Source organism: Colias croceus, chromosome 5, assembly GCF_905220415.1.
Source record: "Colias croceus chromosome 5, ilColCroc2.1".
Taxonomy (NCBI): Eukaryota; Metazoa; Arthropoda; class Insecta; order Lepidoptera; family Pieridae; genus Colias; species Colias croceus.
Window position 1 is genome coordinate 6,541,907 of NC_059541.1, and position 15,169 is coordinate 6,557,075.

At 33.7% G+C, this 15,169-nt stretch overlaps 1 protein-coding gene across 1 annotated transcript in view; it reads left to right on the forward strand.

The window, feature by feature from the left end:
- Positions 1–7,313: 7,313 nt before the first annotated feature.
- LOC123691796 (LIM domain only protein 3-like) overlaps positions 7,314–15,169 on the forward strand; it is a 30,672-nt gene continuing 22,816 nt past the window's right edge. Inside the window, exon 1 of the mRNA XM_045636355.1 lies at positions 7,314–7,639. The gene's annotated coding sequence lies outside the window, so the exon portion shown is untranslated. The remainder of the gene's footprint in view (positions 7,640–15,169) is intronic.

Sequence of the window (15,169 nt, forward strand, 5' to 3'; positions counted from 1 at the left end):
TCTTTGAGTGTTTGCGTTACCGCGCGGCCCTTGTCCAGATAAAAGCTTCTCCATTGCACGAAAAAGCACTCACTCCAAATATTGATTTGTTACTTCGCCGCTACTAAAACGGGATACATAATATGCTGGTTTGTTGCTTTTTACCAAGCCTTACGCGGGTGATGGTTAAGTTTGTAACTACATAACATTTTATCGAATTGTTATTCCTTTTAGCCGTTTCATGATATGATGGTAGTTACTAACGCTTTTATTGTATAGGTACTTATCATTTTTATTCTTAGTTTTGTTGATACTTTTTATTTTATTTTTTATCATATACTCACATTCTGACGTATTTATTGGGTAGCAAAGACTGGATTTGATTAGTTAAGCCTTTTCTTCACGTTTGGTTTAAAATAGTCTTAAAATTGCGTTGCTAAATTGGTAATAATGTTTACTATAATTAAATAGTCTCTTGTCTAATTGAATTTCAAGATTTTATCAAGAAACTGAGTTATCAGTGTATCTTATCAAAAAGTAACAGCAGTGCCGGGCGCGCCACGCGGCGGGCCGGCTAACTTAAATCCTAATTAACTACTTGATTAGAAACGAAATAAAAACCTCGTAATCTTAATTGGTATTTTTAATCAAACTTGAACGCTGCCACATCAAATTATTTTATAGATTTATTATTTACGACTATTTATTTGTGTATGTAACGCAAAAGTCAGTTACGCAAAGTACTAAGAGACAAAATAGTAATAAAAACTCTATATAGTATTTTCTTGTGTTTGATTTATAAAATTTTACTTACAAAAAATTGTCATTAGTTAAAATATGCGTAAGATTGCAAGAATTATAAACGTGAGTTAATATTATACATCAATTATATAAATTTATCACTGATGAACGCAAATGAGTAATTAACCAATTCGCATTCGATTCATTAACGGCTTATTCAATCGGACTTGTCATTAAATATAAATATCGCACCTATATCAATTAGTAAAGTGTTATGCTCTTAATGTTAAGTTGCGCTAATGATTTCTCGTCGGTTCAAACACGTTGAGAATTTTCTTATTAAAAGAAGAATTAAGGGATTTCTTTATTAATACTACGGAGCACTAATTGCAGGGTAGGTAACCTTCATTTAGTCGTGACGCCCCCGCTGGAGGCCGGCCAGGGCCGTATGTAGCCCCCGTAATAATGTACCAACAATGTAATTAAGAACACTCATAAATTACAGCAGAAACTTAACCACAAATATACGATCTACTTATTAAACGATCTAATGTACCTATATGTAGATATGTTTATTAGCTATGAGCCCGGTCTGATCGGAAGGTAGTATACTCAATACTCTGAAGTATTCCTAATGTTATTTGTGACAGATTTTTCCTAATAAACGCTTAAATTTTTAATTCATTTAAAAACAACTAGGTAATGTAAACACTTCAAATATCGAGCTGAATCTGTCTGATTATTTCAAAGAAATTATTATACCTACAGACAGCATAAGCTATTTATTGCATCGAGAAATATCAATGCTTTAATAATCACTTATAAAATACGGGCCTGGCAAGCAATTACAGTACCAATTACTTATTAACTTTCAACCGCCCTTAATGGTTTCCGTATTAAAGCAAAAGTTGAATGTTGCTCTAGAATCATGCAATAATCCTGTTTACGCTTAATGAAATTACCATTTATAATATTAAATGTGTTATTTCGGTCTGATTATTAATACGAAAAACATTTCTTTCCCTTCAAAGTCAGAACCAGTTGTCAAGCTAATTAATAAAATGTCAGTTTTTTACCTTTCAAATTGAGAGTAACTGTTATCTTAATATTATGTAATCTGTTTACAGTTTTTGATAACCAAGGCCACTTCCTTTTACAAAAGTTAATTATAAATCTATTTTCTATAATAATATGCCAATTAAAATTAAATTAACTGTATGGAACAGTTAGTCGTTTTTAACCTGAAAATGTTATAATTTTTAAATATTTTTACGCTAAATTTAATTAATTTAAATCTTATTTAAATAGATACAAAGCATTATGAATACAACAAAAGCTTCCCTCTTCCATAAATAATTAAGCACCGTAAACGTCAATTACACGCGTTAATATGAATGTAAAATTATGTCATAATTTACTTAAATAAATTAAGGCTATACATCGAATAGTAGCGCGTTACTCGTAAGTGGCTACAATAAAGGCTTCGCTACATTAAGCTTCCGCTATTGCGCCGTTAGCGAGATAACGAGACCGAATGCCCGCACCGCACATAATTTATACCGTCCGTGCTCGTTAAAAACTTATAAAGACGCACATTGTTAGTGGACCCAATATTCGCGGTTCCCCGAAGAGAGCTATCGATGAAAAACCCAAACTCCTCGCAAGGATCATGTATTACAAACAATCAACTTATCTATCAATATTAAAGTGATGATTTGTATAAATTACGAATTTATTTGTAAATAATAAAAAGCAGAAGAAAGGAATACATAAAATAGTTCCTAATTAATTTAATTAAAATGAACACAATTTAAATTACTATCAAAATCTTAACAATGAAAGGTAATCAAAACCAAACCACGTATAGGTACCTATGTTTCATTGGCTATTCATTTAACAGCTCAAGCAGCTATAATTATTTCCAGAGTCTAGTATTCGGGGCAACTAAATAAGGTAATATAATTTCTAAAGCTTATAAAGAACGTAATGGAAAACTCGTGTGCTGATCCAATCTGCCGCGAAGCTTTTAGGCCGACTAGCTGAGTGTTTCGTTTTACACTTGGTTCATACACGAACAATTACTGACCCCGCATGCAACGCCCTCACAATAACGCTCTTTAGCATTTCATTTTTAACACCGTTTTCCATTAGAAACAGTGTTTAAATGCATTCATTATTTTAATGCGTCAGTTGAAACGCTCTTTTATTAAAGTGAAATTAGCCGGTACGGAAAGTAATTATAGAAGTTCGCAGTGAAATATGGGTTATAACTTATAAGTAATTAAATCATATTAATTTTTAATGTAATTTAAAAACTTTACAATGTAGGTAAAATTATTATAACTTGATACATATAACAATAAAGTAGGTATGAATGTGAGATAATTTTGGTCGAAAACTACTTTTTTGTCCTGCCATCTACCAATCGAATAGCTAGAGAGATAAAAGATCCGTAAAGAATATTGATGAAGATGTACAGTATGAAGCTGGAGCCGGGCGTGGTCCGAGCGGATCACGAAGTCTATACACAAATCAACACCGATTCTCCATTTGTTAGACACGGGAATGTAATTATGGCCGGAACACTTCGCGGGGCGGGGGTTGCACTGGGCGCACGTCATTCGTAGATAGGGAGGCGAGGTAGCTAAAAGGCGTAATTAAACGGCGCCGTCGAGACTTATCAAAATCGATAGATAAAATAATTTCGAAAAGAAAAGCTTCTATGGTAAAAACCATTTTAGCGGTGGGTTTGGCGTGCACGGATTTTCAAAAATGTAAAAAAAAATAGTTACTTGGGCATTCTCGAGCGCGTCAGATATTCATACTACGTATGCCCCAAGTGCCTCTGATAACAACGGTATACTAATCTGCCGGTTTGCGTGGTGGGGCTAGGCATATTAATTCGTCAAAAATGCACAAAAAAAAAATTTACTCGAGCGCGTCAGATTTTCGGAAGGGGTGTTAAGTAGGCCCCAAGGAAGCTCCCCTTAAAAAAACTGACGATTTCGGCGTGACGATAAGTTACGATGAATTTTTGAAAATGCAGAAAAAAAAAGTCCTTTTGAAATACTCGAGCGCGTCAGATTTTCATAGGGGAGGTTTATCTCGGTCTCCTGAAAGCATATTTTCTTAATCTGACAAAAATGTTGGTGGGTTCTCTTAATCTGACCGAAAAAGGTTTGAGAGTTTCTTTTTTTTAATCATCGTTATTTCATATCAATTTTTCTTAACACCCTCAGTTTTCGAGATATACTCAAAAAACCGGGAGTTTGAGTTTTTATGATGCTTCAAGTCAAAAAGTTTTAACTTTGGACAAAAATGTAAAGAGACCTTTTTTGTGTAAAATAAAATTACCTTTTTTGTTTATTCAAACTTTTTTTTTGTAAAATGTATCGTTCGCGACTTATATACTGCAACGCGTTTTTCGGAAGACGAAATGGCTCCTCCAGACTTCCGGTCACGCGGAAACCGGCAGATTTTGTATTTTTAGTAAGTTTTAGATTATATTCTTCAAAATAAAAATAAAAACAATCGCGCTCGAGAATGCCGGATTAACGTTTTTTTTTTACAAGTTCGCGACCCTATAACCTGGCGGCGTCAAGGACTTATCGTCAGATTAGTTAAATTTAGTCTTAAAACACTAAAATCAACCCCCAATATCTTAATCTGACGCGCTCGAGTATTTCAGACTATCGATTTTTTTTTACTAATCTGATCGTCTATCCTGGGCGCGCGTCACTACTTAAAGAGCTAAATAGTTAACAAGGTTGTTCTATTAGGTCTAAGGTATCTCTCATATCTTAAACTGCCACGCTCGAGTATTGCAGAAAATTCCCCTCTTCGCCTCCCTATCTATCGGGCTTTTAGTTTGCTCGACAACGATTGTTACTTTAGATTCATAATGTATTTTAGGATGTGACTTTTGATTTGATATTTAGAGCGATACTATTTTAGTTTATAAATCGATCGTTTATCATTCAGGCTTTATTTGTACAGTCAATGACAAAGACAATTCAAACCATTAAATAAAAGTTTCAGAAATTATACAATATGAAAACTATTCCAATTTTTTAATCTGTTTTTTATTAGAGTATTGATAATATGAATCCGTACATTCATCCGCATTTATGATTTTAGTTCGTGATTAGTAAAAAAATATTAAACAAAGATTTATAAATAATAAAACAACAATATTCGTTTATTTTTGCACTTTATTACAAGCCAGATTTAAATAAGCGAAAAGGGATATAGCGTGCGCTGCAGGCCAGGAGTGTTGGAGCGGTGCCGTGACACGAGTTAAACTAAATTAATAAACTTGCACCAGTCTCTGGCTTTATTAAAAAACACTCATTAAAGCAGAGAAAAAGTAGGTAAAGTCGCCGGCGGGGACAGCGCCGCTAATTGCGCCGCCTTTATTGCTTAAATAAAGTTTTAGTGGGGGAACACAAGTTTTAATTAAAAATGTGAGAATAGTTTTTAATAAAGGACGGGCTCGGAGCGCGTATATTGCGAAACTTTAAGCGATACGCTTAGCTTACAGGAAGTCCGGTGATATTGCGTCTTGGGCTCGGACCTACGCTTGAGCTTCGCTTGAAATCTTGCTCTACATTATAATATGAAAATAATTACTGCGATTTTCTTCTCTTAACACGCGTATGACAATGTTTACGATATTTTTAATATGAAACCCACAGTTTATTTATGTTATGTTACGACTGATGCATCAATAAAATGACAAATGGCGCGGGCAACAGGAGAAACTAATAATGCCCGTGATTTACGTCCGCCCTTGTTATTACGACTCATGTGAAATGTAATTTCGGCATACTGCGTATAGTGTACGCACACAAGAAGCGAACGAGTGTGCAATTCGTTTAATAAAGGAGGGACACGAAGTAAATCCTTCAATTTCGCCGGCACACAGCGGCGTATTCTCGTTAACCGTGGCAATAAGTTAAACTGGCGCGGGCGGCCCGGTACCCGCGCGGCCGCCGCGCCCGCATTCGCGTTTCAGGAAATTAAAAAAGGTCTTGAGGCACTATGTCGAACCGCCAGTTTCGACGTCACGTATTCTACATTAAATTCGAGACACTAATTACCCCGCATGTTACGTTGAAATGGAATAACGACTCTCAGTATCGCGCGCTCAATTCGCTGTTACAACCGCATCGAATCCCTGTACATTTTTATGGAAGGCGACGTTTTTATTGGAATAATTTAATTTAATTTTATGACTTGCACAAAAACGAACTTGTTATTTTTCTCATTCTTGGTAATAAGCTGGATTTCTAATTTTAGATTTATTGTTAGGTTAAACAGTAGATAGCTCTACATTGCACGAGGAATGTAATATAAATTGACATTCTATTAACAAAACCGGTTAATATAAAATACTATCTGAATTATAATCGCTATTGTTCGTGGAATTCACTAATTACGGAGACTAAGGGACTAGGAAGGACATTATGAACCATTTCTTATTTTATTAACTTCATAATTGCTTTTCTCATCGAAAATAAGACGTGCATTTTTATAAAAATGTAACGAATTATTATGAATGATAATATTTTAATATGAACATTCTCAGTTTTTGAAAGTTTTATAAAAACATTGGAAAGTGCCGTTGTACATGGCTTAAACTTTATTGCTTATGAGTAAATCGTTAAGATTGATTAGCACTGCACGCAACAGTATATAACTAATATGTACAGTCCGACAATTTTAATCAACAGACGTAGTTTAAAGTCAGCAATAAAAGCTTAATTCAGCAATCTTCGCCTGAACCGATGTAATAGCCGCAGTGTAATATCTTTCGAACAAAGAATACACACGTACCCTTCCCGACCAGACTGCACTCCCAATTAGATGTTCGATGAAACTGTAATCAGACGATGGTCGGATCCGGGACGTAATTAAACGGCGCAAGCGAAGAGTGATTTATTAATAGAAAAGCTCGAGCCATAATGAAATACTGAGCGGACAATGGCGGTGAGGGCGGCCCACCCGTGGAAATTAAATTCTCAACGACGGTGAACGAACATTCTGACGTTCGCTCGTCTTAAGAATCCTGCTGACCACCGGTTGCTTAAAAATTTACACGGATCACAGTATCGAATCCATTTCTCTAGAGGTGTGCGACGGGGGGACATATGAACCAGCATAAATTTGTAGACGGTAAAGTAAAGAAGATTGCTTTTCCACAAGGGGTATGAAGAAAAAGGTGGAATTGAATTTAGATAGCAATTCTTAGAATTCTGTTATATCTGGCTTGTTTATTTGACAACATAAACAACGTGTCAGCTATTGTTATATTTATAATATATAGGTGCGACTTGGGTACGTTATTATTCTACAGATTTATTGTAGATAATATAAATTCAACGGTCAATATTTATTCGAGTATCACGTTACGGATCTGTAATAAAAGCATAATATAAAGCACTTGAAAGGCATTGTTAGTGTACTTTTCAAATTAAAGCATTAAAGTGTTTCGACCCCATCATTAGATTAGAGTGTTGTTCCATTCCACCCCGCGTTCGGTCGCCCGCCCTCCGGCCCACACCACGGCGCTCTGGGCGCCTGCATTCGCCAGTCGACGGAGACTCCGGCTGACATTCCGCTGCTAGTCGTTGATCAGTGAGCGCGTGTATTTCGCTCATTTCGGTCCACAAACTTTCATCGTTCGCACAGTTCGCTGTAAACATTTTCCACGCTTCACGAAAGCATTTACAAACTGTTTTAACATTTTGGGACTGTTAATATTTGCCGTGTAGAGCGTGAGCCATAAGTGACTCTATAAACTGATTGATAAATAAAAAGTTTTGTGTATTTGTATTTCGTGATTGTTTGGTGTTAAAGACAGATTGGATTTTTTATTACCTTACTTGTGGGTTAATAACGCAAGACAGAATTATTAGAGGTATGTATTTTTTAAATTATATATTAAACTATTTTTATCTGATTTAATATCAACGAAAAAATTATACTTAGAATATAACTGACTCTCTGTACTGAAAAAAATTCTTCATCAAGTTTTAAAGTAAGTAGTTACTTAAAACTTTTCGAAAAAATTGAAATTTAATATTTTTGTGACATTTTTATGTATCTACTTTAAAATTGCCAATTTCCTATATTCGACGGCATAGGTAGGTGACTAGGTGAGGCCATTCCTGAAAAACATTTTATATTGTTATGAATGTATTTATCAATAGAAATGAATGTGATGAATATTTATGAAGCTTTAAAATCATAAATTAATACGTAGAAACTTCACAAAAAAAAGTAAAACGTATTAAGTAGGTACCTACCTACTTTATGTGAGGTGTATGCCGTATGCGTCACATTTAAATGCTTGTGTAAAGAAGCTGTCACCTTGAGTGCAACTTGCTTAATTTTTTATAGCCTACCATTAAATTATTTAATCACATCACTATGGGACCGCTAATAAATTGAACTCGCGTAAAATTACTCTGTTCGTCATAGAGAGAGAGAGAGAGAGCCGAATACTTTTCGCTCCGTTTCTTAAAAGCTCCTTAGCAGTTAGCCTGATGCTCAAAATAAGTTATCATATAGGTACATTCTCTATTTTTCGCTATTTAACAGCATTTCAAATAATAATATTTTATATGATATTCCATTATAATATGTCCAATGTTTATAAATTAAATATTCAAAGTAAGCTCCGGAGGCCCACATCCCTTCCCATCCCCTACCCATCCTCTCCTTCCCTATCCTCATTCCTTCCCATCCTCGCCCCTCCTCCCTAAATCCTTCCAAATCCCTTTGAGGATAGCAACACATCCACTTCCCAGTGGAGTGGATGCTTATGGGCGGCGTGTATCGCTTAACACCAGGCGACGTGTCTGCTCGGTTGCTATCCTATAGCATAAAAAAAAAAAAAAAGCTCTATTTTATTTGTGTAAAGTATAAATAAATGTAATTTCGGTATTTTCATTAACTTTAAATTCTGTTTTAATTATTGATGTAAAAAGAAATTAATTAAAATTCACCCGTAAATATTATAACGAAGATACATAAAACATTAATTTTATATCCAACTGATCAAATCTGCAGTTAATTTATTAATTTAATGGCCAAAATTGTAATTTACATTACAATTTTGGCATTAAAACTGCTATTTTCTCAAAGATTAATCTTTTTTTTTATTATTTAAAATACATAGGAATATCTCATATCAAAAATGTGTTTTTTTTTCAAAAGCTTTAATTCTCAATTAGGTACCATTTTATAAAAACCAATTACAAGTCAAGATTGACATCTTTGCTGTATAAAAACAACAGCCCTTGTTAGTAAAAACAAAAAAAAAAATACTGTTCGCATGTACACGGTACTGTAGGGGATTAGCGAGGTGTCGTATGCGATCCCATGTCACTGTATAATGATGCACCGCCACGTCTGCCTCTTGTTATGTTACTTATTGTACCTTAATTAAAGCCAGGGTTTACTAGCTATCGTACAGGTGCAGACGAGAATACTTTTAATGAGAACAAAATACAGCAAAAGCAACCGGGATGAACATAACATCGGACGGATAAGTGCTCACGCGCAGAAAGGTCATTAAAATAATTTTAATTCGCTTTGTTTTTACAACAATGTTTTGTACGTAGGTATAACGAGTGTTAATTGAAAACAAGTCCGTAAATCTTATAGAGAATGACAAAACAATAAAAAATTATCATTCTTGAAATATTTAAATGTCATACAAGTAACAATGATCAAATTTATCAATTTAATGATATTACGTCATTAAGCAACGACATAATGATACCTTCCAATTAACCAGTACGATGGTTACTTTTTAAATTAATTGACAGCGCATTAATTAAAGGTAGTCCCATATTGAGTATCACATTTAAGCGAGGTCTCAAAGTAATTTAGGTTATTTGGAGAAAACAATAAAAAAATAATGATTAACAATTTGGATTATATTCACTATGTACTTAATTTTTAATAAAAGTATATTTTTTAAGTTATTGATATCATTATTTTTATAATGAATCTAAGACTAAAAAGTATCTATTTGTTTGTTTTACACATACATAGGTATTTATTTACCATGTTAGTCGTATCAGTATTTAATATCTATCAATAGAAACACATTAAATAAAGCAGCACATTAAAGGTCTTAAAAGTAACAAAGGTTAACATGAAACTAAGTGTAATTGGCTTCATTAAATAAGCTTCAAATATAATTGAAAGTAGACTGTTTCTATACAATAGAGGATAAGGTAATTACAAGATCCAATTTAGAATTGCCAACTCTACACTTTGCTGTTAGTTTGAAACAAAAGCTTAATTAATTAAGTCGAGAACAATTAAGTTCAGTGCCGTAATATTCTCAGCAATTACGTGGAATTCGATGTATTTTGTAGTCGTCGGTAATTGCCGACGAGTCTCGAATCAGATTGTATCCGACACTAATACAGCACACATCCATTAATTAAACAGTGAACGCAAACAACGGGCTAATTGGAAAATGTAATAATTAATTAAGAAGCCTGATACAGAAGTCGATTAATGTTTATCTCATGTAATAAATATATTCTTGAGTAATCATAAACAATTCTTGTGTACACTATGCTGATTAAAGATGCGCAAAATTATTACACAACTTTGCATTTATAAAACTTACTAATAAACTGGAAAGAATACTTGATTACTGTTTTTATTTTTTATTTCATTATATACTTGGGATTGTGATATGAAAGATCTGAATTTGCCTGTCACATAAGGACTAAAGTTAAGCCTAAAAAGTTTTTCCTTTAGTTTAAATTTTATGTCCTCGACAGCAAATCTTCTTCATAGTAATTTTTGACCTCATTAATCATTAATAATTAATTATTATTGAGTGTACGTAAATAGTAAACAATTCTCCTAAAACGTAAACTTCATATAAGACTTATTATATTTTAAACCTTTTGGCTATCTGTAAAATAAGACTTCTAAGATAGACCCGCATAAACACAAACACAAACATACCAAAATATTTATACCCAATGCTGCAAAATATAAATCTTTCTTGTCGATTAAGAATATCCAAATCCATCCGATGGCCAAAATTATAGATTACCGTTACCTATGGTTTTTTATACATTCACGACAGAGGATACAGTTTTTTTATTTTAGGCTTAGCTATTATCATCAAATGTAGAGTACCCACCATGGGTACTCTACATTTGATGATAATATGAACTGAGAAGTTAATAAGTTTCTAGTTAGGAAATTGGTGAGTAGTTTGCTCATTTCATTGAGTTTGAAGTAATATCAGGTCAAGGCTAGCAGATTCATGTAGCGTTCATTAGTCCTATGCTGCTAATACCGCGGACCCGATTTCAAACCGATCGGAAAATTATTATTTTTTCTTGTAGCTGTACCAATAGTGTGTACCAATAGTATATTCCTAAATAGCAGTTTCTATGAACCTGTATCTTATGTTCAAATTATTATTAAATATCTGATCGTCGTTTATAACAATGAAGACGTCAAGGGCATATTGATAAAAGGAATATAGGTGAGTCGCAGCTATATACTGCGCGATAAATCAGAGGTGTGATGTCAGCGGGAGCCGGGAAGGCGCATGTAACGAGCGCAATTCCGGCGATACTCCCAATGTGCGCCCAATTATGGCGAATGTCGTCCGCGGCCCGCGCAGGATGCCCTCGGAGGAACCTGGACACTCCGCTCGACCAAGCTCGTTACTCTCCCGCTCGTTAAGAATTGTTTGTTCGCCTATGTAAAATGTGTTTATTTGCACGTACGCTCCCGGCTAAAAAATATATGAAAAGACCCTTTTAAGACTTTTAATGATTTCCCGGCAAAGGGAAATTGGGTTAGTTATTTTCCCCGGGGTTGCCCCTCGTTAAGTTTTAATGGGGTAGCTAGCTACGACGTAATCAAACGTGCTTATTTAAGTTAACGACGTTTACAGGTTTGTGTACTTTGTTGTCAATAGAAGTTATGTCTTTGTCGTCGCTAACTAGATACTTCATTAAAAAAGAAGAAAAAGTCTTCGTATACAAAGTATGGGAATATTAATTGTTACGAGACGAGCTCACGCCATTAAAGGGGTATGTAAATAAGTAATGAGTTAGAAACACATGAGTTTCCGTCGCGGGCAGTACCGGGTCCCCGTAAAGGCAGAACGCCTAATTAATCTTCAGTAAAATGTCGACACCGCTTGTTTTTGCCAGGAACCCGGCTCATTAGAGCGACGAGGCATGTTGATTACATTTTGCAGCGCTTATTAGCGCAAACTCTCATTAGAGGCCACTATTGTTGTAATTAAACAACAACTAAGTGCGGTACGGATCGGAGCGCTCGTATCGACGCGAAATCACCTCTATCCAGTCGCAATAGCGCTTTGTTAATTTTGCTTGAATTTAATTAACAAGTCAATGATTATACTGAGTATAGACCCAACGAAGGGGGTAAGAGTTCCGGTGGCTTCTGACATGAATCTATTGTTATGGTGCGTTGTAAAAACTGAAGGTTTGTTTGAAGTGGTTTACACAATTACGCGAAGGTACTCCGTTTTGTACGACGCTGGCGCTATGGCGGGCGTGAGTTTAATTGGACGACCGAGAAGCGAGTGGCGCAGGCTCCGGTGTTCGTCCCTAACACTTCTAATTGGCTCGCCAACACTAACAAGAGTGCTTTTCTCTAAAATGTTTACTCATCGTCATTACTTATAATAGGGATCCAATTCTCAACGACACCTGCTCGTCGTTTAATTTGTTTTAGAAGTAGGGACAATATTATAGGCAAGAGTATTATGAGTATGAAGGATCTACAGGTAGGTATTGTTTTCACTTACATGTAATAAAATTAAATTTATAGAGACTTTTTTTAAAAGTATTTCATTAATTGTAAAATATTTAAATATTAATTGTAGAAAAACGTTTTAACTTTTAAACTGTTTATTCACTAGTTTTCATTAATTTAATTCACATTAAAATATGTTAATAGACCTGAGAAAGTTATGTGGTTATTATCTACTTAAAAAAATATAACAAAACAATGTAAGGGTATTTAAAATGCAAATATTGTAAGTAATTGTAACACTAATGAGCAATTATTCAAATTAAAACAGTAATGAACACGTATTACCTGATTCGTTATCGTTATTTATATTCGTTGAACGTGCTTTTAATATTTATATAGTTGTCTGTTAAACGATTTTGTAAGAAAAAAAACATGTAAACCAATGACCAATTTATCTGCTTCAAAAATTTTAATTAACAATTTAAAAACTTTTCAAGGAATTTTCTTACGTATCAGGAAGTTTCATAAGAAGCAATAAGAATAATTATTATTTTAAATGTAATGGATTTTGGAAGGAGGATTTTGAACTTGTAAGGACAACTTTTGCATTATAAAAGATTCTAAGTGTAATTAAAAAAAAATATGATATTTTACGAGGATTAATTTTCGCTTCTACCAGCTTCGTTTGTGTAGAGCCGCTATAAAAATAATACAGGTGTGTTGTTTTCTTATAGTTCCATACTCAAAGATTTTAAATCGGTAGAAATACTTATTAAAAATTGAAACTTTCCTTTTTATAACATATTTTATTATGGACAAAAAATTACCTATAACTTCATTTAAAACTGCATAATGAACAACAAACACTATTGTCTTGATCGGTAACTCAGCCGGCACTCGGGAGTTACGCGTCAGAACACTTCACAAGGCGGATATAAGCGGCTATTTAATTTCCGCGCCTACAATCATCGTTTTATATTCTACTGTGCAGCTACTTATAGCTACTAGCTACTTATCAATAATATCTCATAAAAAAAATTATTAATCTTTCTGCTTAGATAAATCTTTCACTATGCAAAATTGTCCATTTAAAAAAATAAGGTGTTCTTAATAATGCAAGAACATATTAAATAATAAATATACTACATTGAACGAAAATTATAATTATTATCAACACTTCCGAGCTACAAAGTTCGACTCGTTCCAATTCCCTAGAGAAACCAGTGTGAACCGGGCCTTAGAGCTATAACGCTACAGAAAAACTTCCTCAATTTGAACGCAGCATGCTATTCAATACCAGTATCTCTAATTCTCAGTTCGATACACAATACTTTCTTGCAAAAGTTAAAGGTAGTCTTATGTTTTGAGTGACAAATCCAATTTTATTCTCCACTGCCCCGCCTGCCCGCCCCCCGCGGACCGATCAGACCTTATCCAAATTGGATCTTGAATAATAAAGAATCGGGGCGATTGGATTTTATTCCTTAAATTCAATTAGCACACGAGGGTCGTGTGTGACTGCAGACGCAAGATAGAGGCACATTATCGTATTATAAGGGATCCGTGGGTTTTATTTTGTTAAAGGGATATAACCCTTCGTAATCATAACTCCAAGTTATTGTACTCTACTAGCTCGTAAGTCGTAGGATTTATAATAATCAGTCAGAATTCATTCAAATCAGAAAATCCCTCAACTTATACCTACTTATTAAATACTTACCCTGCTTTTGTTACGGTGAAATTTGAAATGCATATAAATATGCTTTTAGTTTCTGTAAAATGTAGATTTTTATAGATCCATAGTAACCCGACGTAGACACGACTTCTCTGTTCTAAAGATACAAATAAAGACAATGTAACTACTCGATTTGAACGCTATAAGTTTGTAATTGTATGATCACAATTTAAATATGCAGTAAAAAAGAAACATTATTACTTTAAATTAATTACCATAAGCAGTATGCAGGATAATATTGCAGAAATGTTGCTTTAATTTAAATCGAATTGCAAAATTAATATTAATGAAGAATTTAAATTGAAATGCAGTTAATTTGGAATACATTAATGTTGTTAGTCTATAATTTGATATTAAAGTTGTCCTTATAATCTTGACAAGGAAATGGACTTATAATGAAACATTTATTGATGCGCTGTTTTTAAGATAGAAGAGATACATGTAAAGTTAATTAGATTTCGAATACGTGGGAAGTAACATGACAATCGCTGCTTGACTGAGCATAAATTAATGATTCTCTGCTTTCATTAGAACCCACAATGTGGTTTTTAATTCAAGTGAAGGCGGCTTCATAAAGCGATTATTTTATTGTTTGTTTTTTAGTCTTTATTTAAATTTTAAAGTAAACTTTTTTATGTAAAATTTAATAAATAGGTATCGTTTTTAAGCTCAATATTAGTAGGTGTTTTATGTTATAACTATAATTTTAGAATCATAAAATAAACAACATATTGGAAATAATTAGGGTTTGGATCAATTTTACAGTTAAAATGGAGATAAATTTAATTAGGCAATAACTATTACATTTAGAAGCGTTGTTGTTTTCAAATCGTTAAAATTTAATTAAATTTACTTTAAACATCGAACAATCAACATTATTAATGGCTACAATATCAAAATTATCACGGCAATAATGGACGCATTATAAGCTCT